Genomic DNA, 26,119 nt, shown 5'->3' with positions numbered 1-26,119 from the left:
GGCGCCCGGGTGAGGAGGGCCGCCGCGTGGAGGCGGAGGGGGCGGCCCCTGGCTCAGCGAGTCCGACGGGAAGGCGTTGGACGAGGCGGACAGGAGGAGGTCGGTGGCGCCTGGCAAAGGGCTGCTGGCCATGGTCCTGGGCCCCCGGCAGGCTCCCCAGCAAGCTGTGGGGGAGAGAGAAAAGAGAGCAGGCCATGAGGACTAGCGCCATCAAGCGGCTGAGCGGATGCACCATCTGCCCTCTAAACCGCCTGTGCTTTAATTAAGGTGCAAGTGATCAGAACCTCAATATAGGTGCCTTTTTGATACCGAAAGAACATTTAACAGGCAAAAGCAGTTGCTTAAGAGGCCATCTTGAAGATTTTGTTTTCATGCACCATATTATTACAGGAATGTACCACCTTCAGAAGAACCTCAGAAAAGAAAGAGGGAGGCCCCTTGTTTGCTGCCCTGTTGAATAAAAAAACGACTTATGGCATCAAAGTTGGCCTTTCCACCATTCTCAGTTAAGGCTGCATAGCTGGACCCTGTGGCACTTTTACTCAGGAGGAAGATGCAAAGGATTCAATGGGATTTACTCCCATATTTGCACGCGCGCATGGGCATATAAATGCAGCCGTGTATCAGCAACCCTATAGGTTTACTCAAAAGTAGGACCTGCTGAACCCAATGGGACTTACTCTCTGGTACCTCTGAGTAAGCCCCATGGAACTCAGCAGGGTTTATGTGTGAGTCGATGTGCAGAAGCCGACTTTGCACCTTGATGAATCTGCTGGGGAAATGGATGTGCCGCCAACCCTGTGGCCACTTACTCAGGAGGAATGAGCCTGATTGCTTTATTCGGGGAGCCTGATTCTTAGGCAAGTGTGTCTAAAACTTTAGGCTTGTAACACTTTTGAGAAGAGAGGACTTTCTTTGCTGAAATGAAACAACACAGAGCCTTAAGGCACATTGAAGACCAACAAATGTATTGTATGTTTCCGAGGGTGCATGTCCCACCCAAACTGCAGAGAATCCCACCTTCCTTCTGTTAATCCCAGGTGCAGGCAAATAATTATGCAGGGCATGGAAGCCTGCCCCTTGCCCCTAGCACTGGAAAATCTACCCAGCTACCCCTCTGACAAACAAGGGACTCCCCTCGTTCTTCTGAAGGTGGCACGTTCCTGTAATAACATGGTGCATGAAAACAAAATCTTCAAGATGGCCTCTTAGCAACTGCTTTGGCTGTTAAATGTTCTTTCGGTGTCAGAAAGGCATTTTGCCATTACCCATAACTTTTTCAGCTTTTTCACAAAATCATAAGGTCTTTGAAAAAGGAAAACACACACACACACTACCCTGTACCAAATCTAACCTCACACAAAATTGTAGAATTGCTGCAATTAATAAGTTATAATAAGTAATTTGCATTGGGTGGGTAGTTGATCATAATGCATGGCAGTTTGCTCCAAGGTGATGAACTTGTATCAGGGCTGTACCACTTCAGGCTGCAAGTCAAAACTCAAAGATTGAATGCTCCACCATACTTCTCCAGTCCCCCCCTTGTCCCCCCCCAAAAAAAGAGAAGAATTCTAGCTAGCTCAGAGAATTGCTTTGTACAGAGGTGTATTCTGGCACCTGCAGTGTGAAGTGGTACATCCCAGAATTACCACTGCAGTGAGAACTAGGCCAATGTTTGACTCCAGGCTTAGCGCACTATGTCTTTAGGGATGAGCTGATAAATCCCATTCCTTGCGACTTCCCTCCTTGTTTCTGATGTCAGCTACCAGAACTAGCAGTATGTTATCTATCGGACAAACAGACAGGTGCTTCCTACCATCTCACGATGCCACAGCCAGCTTGAGACTTCTCCGTTGTCACCTCACAAACCATGTCACTTTCCAGAAAGTGGATTAATAGCTACAGAATTAAGGGACTAAGTACCTATTGGGAAACTGCTCGGTCCGGGAACGTGTTTTCAGTAGCTAAACTGAGCACACTGTCCTTTCACCAGAAACAACCCACTCCCCAAGCTTTCTTCCTTTTAGCAAATCTAATTTAGAAAAGGGTTTTCATATTTTTGCTACAGTTAAACAATTAGGATTCAGAAACTCTTACTGACCTACTGCAAATTGCAGGGAGATCTAGTGTTAGATACTAATCTGCTTTCTGACCTCTAGAACAAAGAAACAAGTCTGGAAACCAGTTATCCTTACAAGTAAAAATAAAATAAAAGCTATCGAGGCTGCAGCAAAGTTAGGGTAGGGTTGTGGCTAAACAACGGAGTTGTGAATCAGCAAGGCCTTGGCTCAAATCTCACATCAGCCACAAATGCATTTTGTAGCCTTAGGAAAGTGCAAACTCTCAGCCTCAATCTGCAATATGGGACTGATAACACAAGCCTGCCTCACAGGGGTGTTGTAAGGAGCAAGGAGCAAAATTATAGGATGTGCTTTGTGCCCTCAGAAGGCCTTTAAAAAATATCAGCACAGCATTCCAAGCCTGCCATCTATCACTGATGCCTTTCCCACAGTCGAAGAAGAAGAAGAAGAAGAAGAAGAAGAGGAGTTTGGATTTGATATCCTGCTTTATCACTACCCGAAGGAGTCTCAAAGCGGCTAACCTTCTCCTTTGTCTTCCTCCCCCACAACAAACACTCTGTGAGGTGAGTGGGGCTGAGAGACTTCAAAGAAGTGTGACTGGCCCAAGGTCACCCAGCAGCTGCATTTGGAGGAGCGGGGAATCGAACCCAGTTCACCAGATTACGAGTCTACCGCTCTGAACCACTGCACCACACTGGCTCTCAGAGAAGGGAAGACGTTTGTATGTTATGGTCAGAACAGGCCCAGTTTTTTCTTCTATGCCAGGGATGGGTAACCTCAGGCCCATAGGCCAAATGTGCGCACAACACACACCTCAGACTCTTTAGCTGCTCCTCAGGCCTCTCCCCAGACCGCACTTCTCACTCACCCTGCTTTGAACCATCCTTGAGCATTTTTGCCAGCTTGAAACATATCCTTTGACAATGCCTAGAAACCAGTGTGCCTAGAAACCAGTGTACTGTACCAAAGGGTAACATTTACATCCATCTAGCCTCTACACCAGGGGTCAGCAAACTTTTTCAGCAAGGGGCCGGTCCACTGTCCCTCAGACCTTGTGGGGGGCCGGACTATATTTTTTGGGGGGAAATGAATGAATTCCTATGCCCCACATATAACCCAGAGATGCATTTTAAACAAAAGCACACATTCTTCTCATGTAAAAACACCAGGCAGGCCCTACAAATAACCCAAAGATGCATTTTAAATAAAAGGACTCATGTAAAAACAGGCTGATTCCCGGACCGTTCGCGGGCCAGATTGAGAAGGAGATTGGGCCGGATCCGGTCCCCAGCCCTTAGTTTGCCTACCCATGCTCTACACCATTCTAAAACACACTCCTGTATTATACCTATGTGATTCCTTCCCCACCATCCTGCCAGAGACATCTCTCCAGATTGTTGTGTGTGTGAGTTCTGGGACATGTAATTGACACAATAATAGTGGTAGATGTAGACCGGACCACCCACAGGTCATTCTGCTTATTCGATGCTCTGTGATACCATTGTTACTGCCCTCTGTAAGGACAGAAAAGCAGCAGAAAAGCAAACCAACCAGAAAAGTTGCCATTAAAAAAGTTACAGGATTTCAGCAGGAAGTTACAAGGCAGCCACTGACTGAAGATGAGGCAGGATGTGTTGGGTGTTTGGAGTTAACATGCATAGAGAAGCAGAAAAGAAAGAACACTGCATCCCTGTTGGAGGAGCACGGATTAATTCACACTGAGGCTCTGAGTTGAGGAAAGGAAGAAATCTACATTTATTGCAGGAAGTAAATACTTGATAGACAAGGCCTCAGAGTTATATTTGCTCTTTCACATGCATAGGAGAAACATACAACGAGATCACATTTCCTGAGGTAAGGATGAAGAAGGAAGTAGGAAATGAGGTCAGCAATCCTGAGAGTATCAGTCTAACCCTGAAGAAAGATCAATAGGTCAGCACAGGAAGGACAGTCTAGGAAGCTTGAAGGTTCATCTCTATCTACCTTTCTCATGCAGTTATATCTGACTATACTCTGCAAGCTGAGGGTGTCTTTTGCAGTGTTGAAAATGGGATCGCATCTAACCATCATGAGCGCAAATAATCACAAATGCACAACAAAAGCAACATCTGAAGGCTCCCCAACAAGACATTTTTCTTTGCTATGCTTTCAAAAGTTGAAGCTTAAGATGTTTTCTTCTTTTATAATTTATTCATTCATTCTATGTTTATGCCACATTGCCTAGGTTTCATAGATATTTCATACATTGACTTGGTTGATTAGATTTTTGGCTGTCCACGCTGCCCCTGAAATACACATTCAAGGACAGCCTAAAAATATCACAGATAAATAAAATGTTGACTGTAGTAGCATAATCAGCACACATAAACATGCATTGATAAAGTGGGTAGAATTCTGATGTTTGCACAACTCTTTTGCTACCCGTTTTTTCTTGCAAAAAAATAAATAAATGAGAGGAAGGGACAAGTTTATTTTTTGCTGAAAATAAAACAAGAATTCTCAAGCACTTTCTATACGGGTAGCAAAGTCTACCACCTGCCATACTGGGTGGAGCAGAGACATTGCTGCAGTCGTTTAAGATTTTGGAATCAGCTCCCCAAAGTGGAGCTTTAGAAGCAAAATGTAGGGTGACTTTCCACTAAAGATCTTGCGACCTCTTTCCCCCCATTCATTTGAAAAAACTCTTTAATTCAACAGGCTCTATGTATCTAACCATCGAATAGCCTTTTAATAAATGGTCCGTTTTAATTGATGTGACATTTGAGTGCTGCTATTTTATGTTTTTAACTTGCTGCCTTGCTTAAAAATATAGGAAACTAATTTGTCCTGAGTCGTGTCATTCATCCATTTAGCTCATTATTTCACACTGACTAACACCGGCTTTGGGGCAGGAATGGGGAGCCTGTGGATGCTGTTGGCCTTCATCTCCTAGCCTCTTTGACCACTGGGCCATCCTGGCTGGGGATTGTGGGAGTTGGAGTCCAACAATATGCAGAATGCTACAAGTTTGCAACCCTCCCTGGATAAGCCAGGGATTGGACCTGGGAGCTTTTGAACCCACTCTGCCACAAAGCTACAGCCTTCTCCAAATTGCCGTAGCTCAATCAAAAATTGTGCATTTTTACTGTCCATTTTTAAATCCTTTTGCAAGGCCCTTTGGGTGTTCTGGACGAGAAAAGTAGAATACAAGTAATAAATAGCAATAAAAATAATGATGTGCTTTTACAGGCGTTTGGGTGCTGAAATTGTCTGGTTGCGCTGCTGACAGTTTTTATTTCTGACTCCTTTTCTTCGCATCCTGCCTTCTTGTGTTCTAAGCAAGTTACACTACAACAATAAACACACACACAGAGAGAGACAGACAGAGTGTGTTTAAAAATTGTGTATTTTTAAAATAGGAACACCACCCTGTTGTTGTTGTTTAGTCGTTCAGTCGTGTCCGACTCTTCGTGACCCCATGGACCAGAGCACGCCAAGCACTCCTGTCTCCCACTGCCACCCGCAGTTTGGTCAGATTCATGTTTGTAGCTTCGAGAACACGTGTCTAACCATCTCGTCCTCTGTCGTCCCCTTCTCCTTGTGCCCTCCATCTTTCCCAACATCAGGGTCTTTTCCAGGGAGTCTTCTCTTCTCATGAGGTGGCCAAAGTATTGGAGCCTCAGCTTCACGATCTGTCCTTCCAGTGAGCACTCAGGGCTGATTTCCTTAAGAATGGATGCATTTGATCTTCTTGCAGTCCATGGGACTCTCAAGAGTTTCCTCCAGCACCATAATTCAAAAGCGTCAATTCTTCGGCGATCAGCCTTCTTTATGGTCCAGCTCTCACTTCCATACATCACTACTGGGAAAACCATAGCTTTTACTATACGGACCTTTGTTGGCAAGGTGATGTCTCTACTTTTTAAAATGCTGTCTAGGTTTGTCATTGCTTTCGTCCCAAGAAGCAGGCGTCTCTTAATTTCATGGCTGCTGTCACCATCTGCAGTGATCATGGAGCCCAAGAAAGTAAAATCTCTCACTGCCTCCATTTCCTCCCCTTCTATTTGCCAGGAGGTGATGGGACCAGTGGCCATGATCTTCGTTTTTTTGATGTTGAGCTTCAGACCATATTTTGCGCTCTCCTCTTTCACCCTCAATAAAAGATTTTTTAATTCCTCCTCGCTTTCTGCCATCAAGGTTGTGTCATCTGCGTCAAGAACACAACTCTACACATTTTTACTCAGAAATAAGTCCTGCCAATTCAGCAGGGCTTACCCAGGAAGCTGGGTTGCAGCCCAAGGCTAAAATCTTAGGCACTTTTACTCAGTAGAAAGCAGCCCAGTATAGAACATAGTGCAGCACACATCTGCGTATACGCAGATATGTAGGTTTGGTCTGCATAAAATGCTAGATAGCAGCAGCAATACAAAATACTGACATCAGCAACAATTCAATAACCTAGCTATGCATTAACTACCAAAGGTCTTACATCACAAGAGGGATTGTGGGTGGAGACAGTGACCTCAGGACATGCTTTTCTGAGTGCAATGAGTCAGTACCAGAAGATGCTTTAAAGACTCTTTCTCTAGGTTCCATTAATTTTCACTTATCTCAACTCGTTTTGCCTACCCCTCCCGAAGGTACAAAGCAATGGACATTGAAGGTCTGGGAGATTACTGAGCAATAAAGGTCAACCCTACCATTAGGCAAATTGTGTGGACTCTGTCTTCTACAGCCAGAAATGGCCAGTTCTATCTAGTAATCTGGGATCTAATTGATGATCTTAAAGGAGAAGGAAGTGTATGTGCCCATATGGAAGTCTCACAGTCATTTAAATTTATTTGTAAACGAAATTGTGGTTTTTCTTGTAATATTGTCCTCCCCCTCAAATTGTTTGGTGGGACTCCTTGAGTACTAGGAAAGGCTAGTCTTCAATACTATTACAGTGGTACCTTGGTTCTCAAACTTAATCCGTTCCGGAAGTCTGTTCCAAAACCAAAGCGTTCCAGAACCAAGGTGCGCTTTCCCATAGAAAGGAATGCAAAATGGATTAATCTGTTCCAGACTTTTAAAAACAACCCCTAAAAGAGCAATTTAACATGAATTTCACTATCTAACGAGACCATTGATCCATAAAATGAAAGCAATAAACAATGTACTGCAGTCACACAATCAATCAACCAACCAGTAGCTGAACTGGGTTCCATACAGTCACAAAAACAAACAAAAAAGAGCCGCAAAAACACAAACGCAAAATAAATAGCAAAAACAGACAGTCCCCAGCGTAACACCAGAATGGAAGTGTGGCACTCAAAACAGAAGCGTAACATTCAAAACACAGCACGTTCAGCTTCCGAAAAGAGTTCACAGACCGGAACACTTACTTCTGGGTTTACAGTGTTTGGGTTCCAAGTTGTTTGAGTACCAAGGCATTTTGAGAACCAAGGTACCACTGGACTACCATCAAATAAAGTCAAGGCACTGATGGGGGACATACATATATCATGGCTTCCTGGATCGTACTGGAACAGCACTTATCACTCTACCACTCCATGCCTGTCTTTCCCCTTAGATACTATTTTTCTTGGCAGAAATCCAGCAGCTGCAGTTCTTCCTGGCATGGAGAAAGGGGCATCGGATGCATTTCTGTCTGCTGTGCAGCCATACCAAAGCACAAACCCAATGTCAGGAAACTACACAACATATCCCTCTTGTGGAAATACATGTTAAGTTGGGGAACACACACACACACCTTTCTTTAAATTTAACCAGGCAATTTTGGAAATTGATGCATATTCTTGGAGATATTGCTCTTTTCATTCAGATTGCTGCATGTGGAATGACTTTCACTCTTTGATTCTGGACTCGCTGTCCTTTTCCCCCCTCTCCCTCTCCAGATCAGACCTGGAGAGGAAATTGGGCATCCACACATTTCATTTCCCCAAGGGATCTGAGTAAACGTCAAATCTAGCAGAGTGAATCCGAGCCTCGAAAACCATGTAGAACCAAAAGAGGACGTGGGAAAGTGTTTCAGACGTCCAACTTCCTCTTTCAGTTCTATGTATTTTTCGAGAGAGAAAATGGTAACCACTTTCACTGACCAGAAAGTGGGGGTCTCAGAGGCCTCAGGGGTACCTCTGCGACCACCAGCACCATGTTGGTGATCCCTGAATTAATGTTGTTGTTTAGTCGTTTAGTCGTGTCCGACTCTTCGTGACCCCCTGGACCAGAGCACGGCAGGCACTCCTGTCTTCCACTGCCTCCCACAGTTTGGTCAAACTCATGCTGGTAGCTTCGAGAAAACTATCCAACCATCTCGTCCTCCGTCGTCCCCTTCTCCTTGTGCCCTCCATCTTTCCCAACATCAGGGTCTTTTCCAGGGAGTCTTCTCTTCTCATGAGGTATTGGAGCCTCAGCTTCAGGATCTGTCCTTCCAGTGAGCACTCAGGGCTAATTTCCTTCAGAATGGAGAGGTTTGATCTTCTTGCAGTCCATGGGACTCTCAAGAGTCTCCTCCAGCACCATAATTCAAAAGCATCAATTCTTTGGTGATCAGCCTTCTTTATGGTCCAGCTCTCACTTCCATACAATTTGCAGAGCAGTAGAACCCTGGTCCGTGGGCAAATACAATCCAGTCCTTCCATTGATGCCCAGGCTATATAAAATAGCTGATGGCCTAACCAGGACACATACTTTTAGATGCTTTGAGGTGATGCGCTAAGAGGTGGCTGGGGCCAGCGACTGACAGTGTGATTCATTTCATTTCCGCATGTATGAATTTGCCTTTCAGTAAGTTCTCAAAGAAATGTACAAGAAGGAAAACAGCAAGAAAAGACTCCTTTCCTGAAAGATCCCCTTAAGAGTCGATTTGCTGTTGCCTTTCCAGACAGCTCATGTGATGGTGATATGATTCATAAAAGTGAATGAAATGCAAATGGAAACTCACCACTTCCCCTGCTTAGAAAATGGACTTGTGAGCCAAATTTTCAATGACTGCGCATAAAACTGGCTACTACTACTACTGGAGACCAGATTAATGTTATTTTGGAGGGGGCAGATCTGGACCACCAATAGACATTATACTATAATTTTCAACATGTATACAAAGTTTATATACTAAAAGAAAGAAAGAAAGAAAAAAATAAGGACAAAAAACTATTCCAAAATCATATATGTACCAACACTTTAGACTTCCTGTCTATCCCGTTGTATATTCCTTTTTTACAAATGAATGTACGCTTATTATTGTACGCTTATTATTATTGCCTGGACTTGCTCCCCAGCGGCGACTCAGCCAGCCCAGCACCTCCGCCCCTTTCCACCTCATTGCCATGGAAATCGTGGGAGTGACAGCTGCCATGGCAACCCCAACCCTTTGAAGTCCTCCTCCTTCAAGTCGTGCCTCTGCCTCTGTGTTTTGAGTGGAACCAGGACAGCTGCCTTATACAAGTCAGACCATTGCTCCATCAAGCTCAATGCCATCTACACTGACTGGCAGTAGCTCTCCAGGGTTTCAAAGAGGGGACATTCCTAGAGATCCTGGGGGCTGAATCTAAGACCTTCTGCATGCAAAGCAGCTTCTCTGTCCCTGAGCCGCCATAACCCATCCACCTTTTCCCTTGCACCATGCAGCAAAATGGCACCAGCTCTGCCAAACTGGCTCTCACACACAGAGTATTCCCAAGAATAGGTTTTGATGCCAACCAGTGCACTAAGGCCTTTACACGCATATCGTATTTTTTGCTCGATAAGACACACTTTTTTCCTCCTAAAAAGTAAGAGCGAATGCATGGTCCCTGGAACCAAATTGCCGAGGGGCAAAAAGCAGATCGTGCTATTATTTTTAGAAAGAGGGAAGGGGGTATTGAAACAAAGCCACTGAGCAGCTGATCGGCAAGCGATTGGGAGGGAGATAAGGGACTCTAGATATAAAGGAGGCTGCCCGGGAGGGGGGAGGTAAAAGCACATGGATCCTCAGGATTTTAGCATTGGGTCACCCCAAATTCACCATCAGATCACATAGCATGTCCATGGCTATAGCTTGCACACAAAAAATCACGCACCCACTGTTTCGTGGGACCGCAATGGTGCAAAAACGTGGTTACAAAGCATGGATCCACATGGATTCTCAGGATTTTTGCATAGGGCTACCCCTAACTCACCATCAAATCACATATTATGTTTGTGGCCACAGCATGCACCACAAAAATCATACATCCACTGTTTTGTTCAGAATGTGTTTTTTTTCTTGTTTTCCTCCTCTAAAAACTAGATGCGTCTTATGGTCAGGTGCGTCTTATGGAGCAAAAAATACTGTACATGTGCATTGCTTGAATGTCAAGTACCAATGACTTGAATGTGTGTGTGTGTGTGAGAGAGAGACGAGAGAGAGAGAGAAAGAAAGAGAGAGAGAGAGAGAGAGAGAGAGAGAGAATGTTTCATTACCAATCGCCACAGAAAACTGTCCATATATCCACAGCAGACACAAAATGAGTCAATTCACATGTTCAGCTGCAGGTTGTCAACCGTTAAGTCGTCAAGTGAGGAAAAAACCAAGCGGAAAAGATGGAGGAGTGTGAACAGGCTAATGGACCAAACCAGTAGTGATGGTGTTGGGGGTGGAGTTATGGGGTTTGCCTCCCAAGACCAGCTCATCTGGATGGGGCTGGGGTGAAGAAAGGGAATGGCAAGACTGTGACTCTCTGGTAGGAGTCCTGGACTGGCTCCACTGATGCAATGGTGAAGCCTTGACCTCGCCACCTCCCTGCCCTCATCCCCGTCTCGGTTTCCAGCAGCATCACCAGTGCCAGGTGAGTGGCTCTGCCCAACCAAAGGGACTGCTTAACCCAAACAAATTTTAAATTGAAAAGCAGCTCATACCTACATGCTAACAACTCATTGGCTGTAGTATCAAGTGGTGGCTTGCATGCGTGAACCAGCCATATAATAAGCAAGCTCAGTTCTCTCAATGTAAAGGTAAAAGTACCCCTGACTGTTAGGTCCAGTCGCGGACAATTCTGGGGTGGCGGTGCTCATTTCGCTCTATAGGCCAAGGGAGCCAGTGTTTGTCTGCAGACAGCTTTCAGGTCATGTGGCCAGCATAACTAAGCCGCTTCTGGTGAACCAGAGCAGCGCACAGAAACGCCGTTTACCTTCCTGCCAGAGTGGTACCTATTTATCTACTTGCACTTTGACATGCTTTCGAACTGCTAGGTGGGCAGGAGCTGGGACCAAACAACAGGAGCTCACCCCATCGGGGGGGATTCGAACCGCCGACCTTCGATTGGCAAGCCCTAGGCTCAGTGATTTAGACCACTCACATCTCAATGTAGATGCAGGCAAAGCAGCAACAGCCGCTGGCATACCTGCAGAGCCCCGACCTCCTGACTATCTTGCTGGCTTCACCACACCAGCCAGGTGCTTCTGCAATGCACACACACACACACACACACACACACACACACACACACAAAGAGGAGAGGTTAGCATGCTTTAGCAGATAAAATCCACATGGAGCAACTCAACCCCAAACAGCCTGTTGATGACTGAGCATGCTCAGTGCCCATGGAAGGCTGGCTAAATGCAGAAGTGGGAAACAACAAGAACATATGGCAGAGGGAGAATGCAATGGAGTATCCTGAAAGAACAGGGATGCGGGTGGCACTGTGGGTTAAACCACAGAGCCTAGGACTTGCCGATCAGAAGGTTGGCGGTTCGAATCCCCATGACAGGGTGAGCTCCTGTTGCTCGGTCCCTGCTCCTGCCAACCTAGCAGTTCGAAAGCACATCAAAGTGCAAGTAGATAAATAGGTACCACTCTGGCAGGAAGGTAAACAGTGTTTCCGTGTGCTGCTCTGGTTTGCCAGAAGCGGCTTTGTCATGTTGGCCACATGACCCGGAAGCTGTATGCTGGCTCCCTCGGCCAGTAAAGCGAGATGAGCGCCGCAACCCCAGAGTCGGTCATGACTGGACCTAACGGTCAGGGGTCCCTTTACCTTTACGTATCCTGAAAGAAGGTGGTTTCATTTGGCTGCAACCCTGCACAGGAGCCCACATCAGGAGTGGACTTTGGTAATGTGGCGCCCTGAGCAAGGACAAAAATTGGCACCCCCCCAAAAAAGAGAAAAAATATTTTCACAATAATTCCTTTTGGTACAGCTGCTTTTAAAATGGATCTTTTCAGTAGGCACTCATGTTGTTGTTGTTTTGCTCCCCCTTTGCTCATCTCCCTGCAAGGAATCTCCCACAACACCCTAACTCTGGCGGCACTGCCCCAAACTGCAACATTTAGTTGTGGGTCCCACTTCCCAGAGAACAATTGCGGAACTGCACTGTCTCCAGATCTCAAGCGAGAGGCATTTCCTTCTAGGAAACAGTTCAGATTCAAAAGGACCTGGACCCAGAATGTGACGACTGCTTCATTCTGAATGAACTCAGAAATCCTTGCTTGGGGATTTATTTATTTATTGTCATTCATTTAAATATGTATAAGCCACACATTCATAAAGGTACCCCTGCCCGTACGGGCCAGTCTTGACAGACTCTAGGGTTGTGCGCCCATCTCACTCAAAGAGGCCAGGGGCCAGCGCTGTCCGAAGACACTTCCGGGTCACGTGGCCAGCGTGACATCGCTGCTCTGGCGAGCCAGAGCCGCACACGGAAACGCCGTTTACCTTCCCGCTGGTAAGCGGTCCCTATTTATCTACTTGCCCCCGGGGGTGCTTTCGAACTGCTAGGTTGGCAGGCGCTGGGACTGAACAACGGGAGCGCACCCCGCCGCGGGGATTCGAACCGCCAACCTTTCGATCAGCAAGCCCTAGGCGCTGAGGCTTTAACCCACAGCGCCACCCGCAGAATGTGACGACTGCTTCTTTCTGAATGAACTCAGAAATCCTCATTTGGGGATTTATTTATTTATTGTCATTCATTTAAATATGTATAAGCCACGCATTCATAGAAAACACAACAAAGGAGTTTAAAACATAAAAAACACAACACTCCAATAATAGCCATAAGAATACTAATAGCATATCGAATAAAACTGATGGGTAAAAAAATGATCACAGAATGGTGATCATTTCCCCAGATGTCCCTCCCTCTCATTATACACATATATTCTCTGAGTTTCTGTATGTGTGTGTATATATATATATATATATATATATATATATATATATTCTCGCAGCTCAACTGTGAAACAATTTTCCTTATTTTTACAGTATCCTAGCGACAGCACTGGCCTAAGCATGCTTTTATTCAGAAGAATGTCCCAGTCGCAACTTAACAACAACCACAAGAAAAAACAACAGCCGCAACAACCATGTGCACATCCCATCATTTAGAATCATAGAATTGTAGAGTTGGAAGGGACCTCAGTGGTCATCTAGTCCAACCCCCCTGCAATGAAGGAATCTCAACTACAGCTGCCTGAATTCAGGATCTCAGCAATGCCTACCAGCTGTTTCCTTTTCTCAGCAAGTTTATATCCCTTAACTGTGCAGTAGGGAGAACCAACCTGGTACAGGCAGTACCATGGAGGAGTGTGCGTGTGAAATAGATAAATGTAAGAAACTGGTGTCTGATTGCTGCAAACAACTCTTTTAATAGTGTTGGCCTTAGCAGGGGTGGCACCATTGAGCTATGTTTCAGGCTGAAACATTTGGGACCGACCCTGCCATTAGGCAGGCTGAGGGGGCCTCTTCAGGCAGCAGATGTTGAAGAGCTGGGCCAGAGGGCCAAAGCCTTGCATGATGCTAGAACCCCACTTACCCTATAGAACATGGGTAGGCAAACTAAGGCCCGGGGGCCGGATCTGGCCCAATCGCCTTCTAAATCCGTCCCGCGGACGGTCCGGGAATCAGTGTGTTTTTAAATGAGTAGAATGTGTCCTTTTATTTAAAATGCATCTCTGGGTTATTTGTGGGGTATAGGAATTCGTTCATTATTATTTTTCAAAATATGGTCCAGCCCCCCCACAAGGTCTGAGGGACAGTGGACGGGCCCCCTGCTGAAAAAGTTTGCTGACCCCTGATTTTGTAGCAGACTTTGCTGACATGATGCTCTGCCAATGTTTTGAACTACAACTCCCATCAGCCCCAGTCAATGTTGGTTGTTACTGGTGGCGGTCCAAAGGACCAACAGGGCATCAGGTTTGTGAAGGCTGGGCTATAGGCTTAGATTGGAGGCTTTCCTAGCCCTGCTACTGATCTCTAGGTCTCCATGTGCAGTGCAATAAGCTTATAAAATGCCAAGCTTGATAAAACTCCATTTCACAATGCAGGTGGGACATAACGATTAGAATGCCACTCCCCACATTTTTTAAAAAATAACACACTCCCTGCAAGTAGAAAGCTAGCACATCAGGGAGAAAAGTTTGTACTCAGCCCTTTTTTCTGCAGCGCAAATTCTCTATTTCTAGAGAGCTTTTAAGATAGGGAGGCATGAAAAATTGGCAATTCTTAACTGCAGTCCATTCTAGAACCCCCACATATTGCCACCTTTTGCTGCTCAGGAGATCGTCTTAGTGTTCGCCGATGGGAAACTCTCTGGATTTTTCTGAACTACAATTCCCTTCAGCCCCTGCCAGTATGGCCAATAGTTAAGCGTGGTGGGAATTGTAGTAAAAAATAAATAAATCTGGAAGGCATCTGGGGAAAGATGATTGATTCCAATGAGAAACACTGGGAACTGAACTTGAGAGTTTAAAACAATCTAGTTTTTGGTTTGTTTTTTTAAACAGTCTGGTTTGTTTTTATTCCTGTTCTTCACATAACAAAGAACCTGTGTGTTTTGCCAAAGGATGGAGGCAGACTGTAACTCAGTGGTACCTCTCTTGCTTCTCAAGTAGAAGATTCCAGGTTCCATTCCAGGCCTCTCCTGGTAGGGAAGGAACATCCCTCTCCTAAAACACTCAGTGTGGGTGGCGCTGTGGTCTAAACCACTGAGCTTAGGGCTTGCAGATCGGAAGATCAGTGGTTCAAATCCCCGCAACGGGGTGAGCTCCCATTGCTTGGTCCCTGCTCCTGCCAACCTAACAGTTTGAAAGCACTTCAAAGTGCAAGTAGATAAATAGGTACCACTCCAGCGGGACGGCATTTCCATGTGCTGCTCTGGTTTTGCCAGAAGCAGCTTAGTCATGCTGGCCACATGACCCGGAAGCTGTCTGCAGGCAAACATCGGCTCTCTCGGCCAGTAAAGCGAGATGAGCGCCACAACCCCAGAGTCGTTCATGAATGGACTTAACTGTCAGGGGTCCTTTACCTTTTTTAAAACCCTAGAAAACCCACTGCCAGTCACTGTTGACAGTACTGAGATGAATCAGTAGCCTGACTTGGAACAAGACAGCTTCCTGGGTAAGAGCTGGATTTTATATTTTCAAAAAACAGGGGAATAAAAATCTGCCTAGCACAGAGCCTCCTTTGAATACCTACAACAACCTCCCATATCTCTGACACAGACTCCATGGCTTCACCATCAGCCAATCATCCGCAGCCTTGCTTTGTTTACGATCTCTAGCCTGGTAGAACTCAAGTTCTGGAGAACTTGATTGGCAGCATGCTATTTTGTCTGGCCTAATAAAGCTATCACCCAAATGTGGATTCTGTATTTTTCCTCACTGGGTGACCTTTGGCCAGTCATTGCAAATGATGCCTTATGAGGAACGGCTAAGGGAGCTGGGCATGTTTAGCCTGGAGAAGAGGGTGGAGAAGAGGTGATATGATAGCCATGTTCAAATATATAAAAGGATGTCACATGGAGGAGGGAGAAAGGTTGTTTTCTGCTGCTCCAGAGAAGCGGACACGGAGCAATGGATCCAAACTACAAGGAAGAAGATTCCACCTAAACATTAGGAAGAACTTCCTGACAGTAAGAGCTGTTTGACAGTGGAATTTGCTGCCAAGGAGTGTGGTGGAGTCTCCTTCTTTGGAGGCCTTTAAGCAGAGGCTTGACAACCATATGTCAGGAGTGCTCTGATGGTGTTTCCTGCTTGGCAGGGGGTTGGACTCGATGGCCCTTGTGGTCTCTTCCAACTCTATGATTCTATGATTCTATGATTGCCTCTCAGCCTAACCTCGCAAGGTTGTTGTGGGGGTTAATTGAGGATGGAGAGAGCCAGGTATGCCACCTTGAGTACCTTGGAGAACAGGGTGGGATAGAAATGCAATAAACAAACAAATAAAGAACATGGCTACTTTTGCTTTTTGCAAGAATAAGGCGGTAGGATTCTAGGGTGTACCATTCCAGACTTCAGACAGGAAGTTGTATTAAGGAAGGCTCCCCACATGCAAAAGGAAAACTTTCTGCATTTAATAAAGTCAGCACACAACCCTTTTCAGGATCCCCTGGTTTTCTCAATTTTATAAATTACAATTTGAGAATATTTTTTAAAGATATGCCTCCCCCATTCTGACATACTAAAGTCTAGGATTGCATCTTTTACCTGACCTTGTAAATTAGGTAATTCGGCGCTAAAATATCCACCCCTCCTATTTTTTATTTTTTATTTTATTTTTCATCCTTAATTCAGCTTGAGGTAAGAGCACGTTTATATTGCAACGCCTACTGAATTCTCCAGAGCTTGCCCTTCTTCTTCTCTCCACCGGGTAAGGGATGGCCGATGGAGATGACAGAAAAAGTAGCGTAAACGGTTTGACGTGGCTACCTCGATAAAGTAGGGCACGAGATGTGTGCGTCATTGGGGATGCGGAGGGAGAAGGGAGGGTGGGTGAAATCATCCAAATGTGAGGCTAATAAAAAACAACAACACCTCGATTTTTTAATACATTGTTTGAAAAGAATTTGTCTGTTGGGCTCCCCAACTGAGGCTGCAGTCCTAGTGAGTGAGTAAGTCACATTGCAGATACTCCGGAGTAGATACGAGCAGGTTTGCTCTGGAAATGCACCCGTCTCAGGCGGAGGCTATTAGGAAAGCATTTCCCCTGAAGGTGCCACATTAAGGGACAATATATTCTCTGCAATAATTGATCGCTTTAGCAGGCCAGATCAGCTGTTCCTCCTGGGTCCCTAAGGGACGGTTCCTGTTGTTTTGAATTTGGTTCGCTCACTTTATTCAGTAAAAAGGAAGCGATCCCCTCGTATCTGGTCCATTTCAAGCTAGATACGGCAAGAGGAAATACTCTCCCCACCCCCCGGTGGACTCCGATTCAGAAGAAAGAGCAGGCTTTGAGTCAGATCTCACGCGAGCTTAGCCTCAGAATCTATTTTGGCGAGCACCGTCGTTGGAATCCGTGGAGCGGATTGATTCAGACGTGCATATTATTCGCGGCACCATTATGGGATGACTTGGTGGCAAGGGTGGGCAATCAGAGATCTAGGTCCAGGGGGATAGGATTTTCCATATCGTAGTACAGGACTTCAAATTAAGTGCTCTCCAACCAACCCCCGCCCGCCACCCGCAACTGACACAGTTCACACGTTCAGGTGCAAAGGAGGTGCGCGCATGTCACTATTTCTCTACACTTCAGTAAATCCTCAGCTATTTATAAAATGGAAACTCGGTCGTCGCTACTGACGAAGCATTGCATTTAAGGCGATGGGAAACATGAACGTTCTGTGGCCGGCCATTCACACGTTCAAGGGGTTAAACATACCTGAGCGGGTCAAATCTAAGTGCATATAGAAATCAAATGATTATAGACACGCGTAAGCAAGGCCCTTTAAGGCTGTCAGTCTAATTTATACGGTTGAGAGTCCAGAGAGGCAACGTCAATGGAAGGTGATTCATAAAATCTGTAGAATAATGTCTTTACTAAAACCTATGTATCAGTCAAAGTGTGTGCACGTTCCTAAAACACACAGAACCTTTTTCCAGACTCACTCTACAATATATGCAGAGAGACTGAAAAGGCATTTTGCAAAGATTCTGGAGAGCCAAGGAAAAGCACAATTCTTTTTCTGGAAGAACATTGAAATTAGAAACCTGCGTAACGTGGATTTCTAATATCCATACTCATACTTCTGACAACCTTGTATTTAATTACTATTATTATTAAAACCATCAGCGCTACAATTGCCTTTTAAAAACAAACAACAACAACGCATCCAACTTCAGGAAGAGTCTTTTGCCAATGGAAAATCTGCCAAACTGCACTGTGAACGTTGAGAACCAATCGCTTTATTGTTTTAGAAGAACCTGCGGCTCTTGTTACAGTGGAGAGTGGACCAAAGATAATGGAAAGGTAAAGAAGAATACATTGCGGTAACCTGGGTTGTTAGACGAGTCCAGTACCTAACTCGCTTTCGATTCTGAATTCTCAGGAATTTAAGAACGTCGGTCAGAGATTGTCAATACACTAATATTTCTTCGTGGGCTCACTGATAATTACTTATTTTTAAATCTTACTGCAACGTCCATTCTACTAGCTATTGTAGGCTTATGCCCTTTACTTTGCCAGAGAATTGCTTACCCGCGTCCCCAGGACCGAGAAGAGAATAAAAAAATTCCAGGAAAGTTTCTTCTTTGGAGAAAAGAGTTTTATTGCAAATCTGTGCACAGAGACAGTCAGCAGAATATAGTTTCTGAAATCTGACTGTCCAGCAATACGCATCTGCAAGCCTTCTTATACTTTAGAGTATTTACCCACCTCCCAGACCTCCCCCCAAAACTTCCCCAATCAGCTGGCAAGTTTCCAACTTATTCCTTATATGGCACATCTATATTTGCTGGCTAAGGCTGCTAGCTAAGCACTTCTTCTGCTGGTTAAGCATTTTCTCTGCTCAGTAAGCACCCCCTCCCACCTCCTTGTACACGTGTATTCTTTTGCTAGCTAAGCATTCCCTTCGTATCTCTTCTTATCTTGCATTACTTAAAGCAGAAGCAAAGCAGGAAACATCTTGCTAGTGGTTTTTAGTTGACAGCAGTTTTTGGCTAGGCAGGAAACGACCTTCTGACCTGTAACTAACATCAGCAGTTTCAGATAGCTGGTTAGACAGGAAACGGCCTCCTGACCTGTCTGATTTAGACTTTGCAAATAACTGCATTTTTGGGTTTGAGCTTGTGTAACCATCCTAGCAGAGTGCCGGAATTTACTATGTGTAGATAATATTAATGATTAACCGTTCCCCTCTCCCTTCACTATTACGCGCCCTTGGGGTTTGCTGACCGTTTCTTGGCCTTTTCAGAAGAAGTGAGTTTTTCTGCCAAATTATAGGACACGCGGCACCGAAAAGGGACCACGCCTGCAAATAATAAGCCCTGACAAACGAGGCCGGGGCAAGGAGATTTTTTTTTTAAATGGGAAAAAGAAGGAAATCAAATAGCCTCATCCAGGAACTGCGAAGCTGTGCATGTGGGTGTACAATGTTTCTATTGCGCGATTTCCAAGCCACAATGCTCTCCGTGTCTACTCAAGTCCCGTTGAATTCAGTGTCACTTACTGACGAGTAAGAGAGTATAGGACTGCAACCTAAAATGTGCTTGGTCTGAGCCGAGGGGACTCCTGTTGCATCTTGGGGGCCCGATCCGCCTCCAACAGCCCAGCTATTTCGACCGAATCCGGCTTCCAAAATCCAACTTTCCCCGGTTGCTTCGGGTGTTGGTTTCAAATGCCCCGAAACATCTCCGGCGCAACAGTTTTGTGGATCGCTTCTTTGGCGTTTTTTGGTAGGTTTTTAAATCCACCTTTTTTTCTTCTCCTGTGTAGAGTCCTTAAAGTGTTTACCTCGGGATTGTCTCGCTCGCGTCCAAGATCGCAGCCTGGAGGCGTTGGAAGTTTGGTCGGGGCATATTCACCCCACGCGGTGGGCCAACTATCCCGGGGTGAGCTCTCTCTTACCCCGGAGTAGCCTCGCCGCAGACCATCAACCTGCCAAGAAGAATCTAACTAGACTTCAGGCGCGGGTGCGTGGTTAACGTGCTCTTCTGCGATACACTACCTGAAATCGGTTCCAAAGGGCGGGTCGCTTCGGATTAAGCGCCCCAAAGGCAGCTCCAGCGCTTTAGGGAAAGCGTCTGTGGGATCCCAACTCCTCCGCCTCTAAGACTACAAAGACATCCATCTCCCCCTAACTCATTTCCTTCGCCTTCCCTTCTTAAACCCTCAAAGCGGATTCCAATCCTACTCTAACATGACCGCTCGACTCCCTCCGCTTCCAATGGAATGAAACTAAGCGAAGGAAAGGAGCTACGAGAAAAGTGCGTGATGCGGGTGGTAGTGGATGAGCAATCCTGGCTGCAGGTGGGAATAATTCTCAGGAAATACACACGACGCTTTGCAGACCTTTCCCTCTGGATCCAGCACGCAGCTTGGGAGCCGAGTTGCTCCGATGTGCTGAAACCGGTTTACACAGCCCTCCGCACTAGGAGACTTTGGACAAGGAAGAAGCGGGATCCCGCGGAAAGAGCGGGCACCTCTCTCTCTCCATCACAAGGAAGGGGGTAAAATTTGGCTTCTCCTGACTTCCACCTCTTGCGGTTTAACCGTCCCCGCCGTCGTGAGAATCGTCCTCGCCACGGCCCCCGCTCTGCTCCTTAGGTATTCCCCTGAGCTGCTTTTTATCCCGATCCCGACCTCTAAGGCAACCCTCCGTCTTAATCTGGAGGGATCTTCTGAAGCCGGCGATCTCATGAACCCATACCTAGAAGAAAGCCCTCATAAACTGAGAGGGACTTACTCAAGAGTAAATCGGCAAAGGCAAGGACTACGAGATAAATGCCCCGCGAGACGTTTCCTACGCGCCACTCTACTATATATTCCATGCCACCCTCCCTCGCGCCCTTACGTAAACACGGATAAACACACTCACACGACCATTTTTGAGGGGGCGCGCGGATAGATTAAAGAACCGAAACCAAACCATCCTTATGATAAACCAAAGTCTAGGAATCCAAGCTCTCCTCGCTCAGATCTTCACGCAGCGTTCAAAGGCAAGGCATGAAGGTCTTTCCTCTTTGCCTGTGGTTGATCCCCCCCCCATCAATATTTTCTACTCAACTGCCTCTGAACATGGAGGCTCCATTGAGATCCCGGGAAATTGTCTCACCCGTTTCGGTTAGGGTCCTTTTTGTTTGGGTGTGTTTGCGCGCGCGCAAGGGACAATGTTGCCTGGGCTACAACCTCCCCGCGCTCACAACACGCCTTCGGAGCTCCCTGCCGGACCCACAAGTGCCCCCCTCCCTCCCCGCGCCACCCTAACCCGCTTTACCTCCTAAATCAGGCTGCTGCTGCTGCTGCTCCTCCTCACGCGTACATCATGCGGGTCCTCCTCCTGGTAAGGAGAGAGATTGAGCGTCGGGAAACCATCAGGCTTTTACATCCAGGCGGGCAGGAATTCGCTCGCTCGCTCGCTCGCTCGCTCTCTCCCGGGCGGCTTCTCTCTAGCGCAATTAAAAAGGCAGCCTCTTCGCTCAGACGCCAAACGACGCTCTGGACCCCGGACGGGACTGAAGCGCTTGTCAATTATGAGCCTCCGCCGCTGGAGCAGAGAATCCAACCTCCCAAGTCCGTCCGGTCCTCCTGCTTTTGCCAGAAGCAAAGGCTGAACCTCTGCGCTCTGCTGAACGCATCTCTCTCTCTCTCTCTCTCTCTCCCTTTTCTCTCTCTCTGCCTCTGAACTCTCAGGCGGACCGAGAGGAGAACACCCAGTGGGCACGGTGACGTCACCGGCTCCCGCACACTCTTCCTCGTAGGAGGAAGGGAAGCCTCGCAAGAGAAGAAGGCAGCCCAGGGGTGGGGTAGGATAGGGAGTGGGAGTGGGGGAGAGAATTCAGCGGTGCGATCCACAAAGCGATGAAGCCGAAGTCATTTAGCGCTCTCTCGGCCGGTTCCAAGAGTCGGCTCCGCGTCAACCCTGAGCAGAAAATCCGCTTTGGCTCCGGATTCTGCAAGCGAGCTCATCCCGTCTAGATTCCTCCACTGAAGATATGGAGCTTAAAATTAAAATAGAATAGGACATAAGGCCTCAGCAGTGATTTTCACTGAAAATCAATGGGACTTGGCGTTCAACCCAATACGTTTTGTAAAGGGTGTCCGTTTATGTTACTGGCCTATGTGAGCGGGGCATGGTATAATTTATTCCCTGCCTCCCACTCAATATATCAATGTATTGCATTTTAAGGGGGGGGGATAACTGTACAGATGAAGGAAATATCTGGGAGTTAAAGGAGAGTGGTCCATTTGAAAATTATACACGTGACAGCGCTCCATCTGTTGTTCTTCCCTCGCTCCCCATTGTTAAATGATCACTGAACCATTATTCAGTGTAGTACAAAATTATTATTTCGAAGGTTTGCAAGTTTGTGTTTATATATTGTAAACCGCCCTGTGATATTCAGATGAAGGGCGGTATAGAAATACTAATAATAATGTACAATCAAGATAAATAGAGATTCACAACACCATTTTATTAAAACAGGAGGGCAACAGACGTGGAGCAGGATCCTATGTGAATCCCAAATTACTGGGAAGTCATAGAATTCTAGAGCTGGAAGGGACCCCGAGGGTCATCTAGTCCCCCCCCCCGCAATGCAGGAATCCTGCCTGTTGCCTTCCCTGAGGTAGGCTCGAACTAACAACATTTTGGTTAACAGACAGATGCCGTGATCTATTGCGCCACCTGTGGAGACTCATTTCACGTTGGGAAGTCCCATTTTATTGGGAACCCTTTGGATCGGTTAAATGCTCCTGAGTTAACGTGTCTGTAGGATCGGGGTTTCTTTTTGTTCCCCTGGGTTGAAGAGGGCTCCTCCCCAGTTCAGGGTGCGTCAGAGCCTTGCAGTCTCCTGGCTTTGGTTCCTAGACAAACCCGGTGGCGTTTGATTATGTGAGAAGAAGAGAAGAATAAGAGTTTGGATTTGATATCCCGCTTTATCACTACCCGAAGGAGTCTCAAAGCGGCTAACCTTCTCCTTTCCCTTCCTCCCCCACAACAAACACTCTGTGAGGTGAGTGGGGCTGAGAGAAGTGTGACTGGCCCAAGGTCACCCAGCAGCTGCATGTGGAGGAGCAGAGACGCGAACCCGGTTCCCCAAATTACCAGTCTATCGCTCTTAACCACTACACCACACTGGCTCTAAACATGGAGAGGACCAGGGTTTGCCCATACCTCCTGAACTTTGGGAATACAGTTGCACTGAGTTCAGTTCCCAAGGAATATTATTATTATTATTATTATTATTATTATTATTTTATTTATACCCTGCCCATCTGGCTGGGCTTCCCCAGCCACTCTGGGTGGCTTCCAACAAAATATTAAAATACCAGAATACATTAAACATTAAAAGCTTCCCTAAACAGGGCTGCTTTCAGATTTCTTTTAAAAGTCTGGTAGTAGTTTTCCTCTTTGACATCTGATGGGAGGGCGTTCCACAGGGCGGGTGCCACTACCGAGAAGGCCCTCTGCCTGGTTCCCTGTAACTTGGCTTCTCACAGGCAGGGAACCGCCAGGCACTGGCACTGGGACTGGCACTGACCCTTGGCAATGGACCTCCGTGTCGGGGTAGAAAGATGGGGGTGGAGATGCTCCTTTAGATATGGCACAGATTCAGGGTTCCACGTCTGTGTTCTGTGAATGATGGCAGTTTAGACCCAATGAGAAGAGGGTCCTGTTCTCCTGCTCTGGAGGGCAGGCTTCAAATTACAAGAAAGGAAATTCCTGCTCAACATCAGGAAGAACTTTCTGGCAGTAAGAGCTGTTCAATGGTAGAATGGTCTTCTTCAGAAGGTGGTGGATTCTCCTTCATTGGAGTTTTTTAAGCAGAGGTTGGATGAGCAAGGGAACCGTCAGAAGGCCCTCGGCACTGGACCTCAGTGTCCGGGCAGAACGATGGGGGTGGAGACGCTCCTTCGGGTATACTGGATCGAGACCATTTAGGGCTATAAAGGTCAGCACCAACACTTTGAATTGTGCTCGGGAACATACTGGGCTTGTGTTGCCTGGTTATTCCCTTCTAAGGCCCAGTAACTTCCCCGTTTTAGCCTAAACGAAGGACATGGGCTATTACTCTCAGGTAGGGAACTGTGCATAAGAGTCATTTAAGATGATGAACTCTACTTCCTTGGAAGTTTCAAAGCAAAGGATGGATGGCCATTTGCCATGTATGATCTGACTGAGATGCCTGCATCGCAGGATGACCTCCCCGAATGACCCCCGTCCCTTCCAGCTCTACAACTCTATGGTTCTAAATACATATTTAATAGGGTTAGGGTGCAGGCGTACTGATATTGTTATTGATTACTATTAATAGTAACGATAATAACAGGCGCAACATGACATTCGGTGTTTATCCCGCCTACCCAGTCGCCTCCTCATTCCTGACCTCAACAACGACAGAACAGGGAAACGTGCACGCCTCTTCCAGACAGAAACACAATAATGGAAACAGAGTCCAAAGAGAGAGAGAGAGAGAGAGAGAGAGAGAGAGAGAGAGAGAGAGAACAGGAGGGTTGAAACGCAGGCGAGTAGCGAGGTCCTTTCAAGCAGGGATAATGAAGAAATCCTAACACGAGAAGCAGTGAGTCATCTTTAACGTTATAAAGTCGGTGGCGAGAGCCCATGGGGTTTCCAAACTCTCACCCAGGGTTGGTGCTCCTTTGGAGAACTGAAGACATGGCGGAGATTGTCCTAGCTTTAAGATACATGGTTTATTTACTTACTTACACCTTCAGTCTGCATGGAACGGGTGCAGATGTTACAGCATGGTCATCTCAAGAGGGGTTTGCTCTCCACAGCAGTGCAACACTCCAGTCCAAGGTTCGTTCAATCCTCGTTCTGTTGTTCCTCAAAACTAAGCCTCTTCTATTCGGTCGCATTCTAAGAGTCACTTCTTTTGGTGCTTTGATGTACTAATAGCTAATCCCCTTAGGTGCCACCTAACAAAAGAGTTCCCCAGACTTCATCAGCACTTGTTGATTGACTAGGATTAAAGACTGGTACACACTTAGGACCCCTTCATGCAAGAAGATCAAACCTATCCATTCTTAAGGAAATCAGTCCTGAGTGCTCACTGGAAGGACAGATTCTGAAGCTGAGGCTCCAATACTTTGGACACCTCATGAGAAGAGACGACTCCCTGGAAAAGACTCTGATGTTGGGAAAGATGGAGGGCACAAGGAGAAGGGGAAGACAGAGGGCGAGATGGTTAGACAGTGTTCTCGAAGCTACCAGCTTGAGTCTGACCAAACTGCGGGAGGCAGTGGAAGACAGGAGTGCCTGGCGTGCTCCGGTCCATGGGGTCACGAAGAATCGGACACAACTAAACGACTAAACAACAACACACTTAGGACATTTACATAGGTTAATTAACTCTTCAAATGCTAATTAATTGCTGGTGCTCAGAAGTAGGTACACGCATTCCAAAACACGTGGATCTCTATTACATTCTCAAAGTCTGACACAATCTTTACACATAAACACTAACTGAACACCTCAAACCCCTTGGCTAACCTCTTTCCAAGACACACTGAGACTTCCTTATAACATCTCCCAGTTATAACATACAAGTTCTAACTATATCCTAATATTCACCATTCCTAAACATTTAGCACCGTGGATCTGTTTACAATTCAACGCTAGCAAACGCTCTCAAGCACAGCATCTAAGACCCACCCACCCATCCCCAAAAAATAAGGGCCCCCAATTTTGTTATGAGAAGAAAATAGACCTAATTCACAACCCATGGCCTAATCATTTAATGGGGCAAGTTGTAAGAAGGAAATGGAAATGGCCAAGGTAAATATTAGTCCCTATAATACAAAAGCTCCCCTCATCAGCCACAGTAACCGAGCCTGCAGAATAATCAAGGGTGCAGTTATTAATGGTGTGATTCCTACTCCGAAGTAAATCCGACGGATCTTCCTTCCGATCCACGTAGGAAGACATAGTGGTAAACTGGCATGAAAAATTATTACATAGCAGTTCTACAGACGCTCATTTAGCAAGGAAACTGCTTGCACATTTGGAAAGCTAAGCAGGGTCCGGTATGGTTTAAAATTGGATGAGAGACTGCTTGTTGAGATTATTGCATTGCAGAGGGCTGGACTAGATGACCCACGGGGTCTCTCCCAATTGTACAATTCTATGATTCTATTGTTCCAAAGGGC

General features: G+C 46.3%; 1 long non-coding RNA gene across 1 annotated transcript; it reads right to left on the bottom strand.

The window, feature by feature from the left end:
* Positions 1-3,869: 3,869 nt before the first annotated feature.
* Positions 3,870-24,336, bottom strand: LOC310659636. Its single transcript, XR_014502891.1, has 4 exons — positions 24,292-24,336; positions 21,225-21,287; positions 5,308-5,408; positions 3,870-3,995 (listed from the first exon to the last, which is right to left on the bottom strand). It is a non-coding gene; the product is annotated as an uncharacterized lncRNA (long non-coding RNA).
* Positions 24,337-26,119: the final 1,783 nt, after the last annotated feature.

Source organism: Podarcis tiliguerta (genome assembly GCF_965153285.1).
Source record: "Podarcis tiliguerta genome assembly, chromosome: 11".
NCBI lineage: Eukaryota > Metazoa > Chordata > Lepidosauria > Squamata > Lacertidae > Podarcis > Podarcis tiliguerta.
The sequence above is the reverse complement of the archived record's forward strand: the minus strand, read 5'-3'. Positions and strand labels throughout refer to the sequence as shown.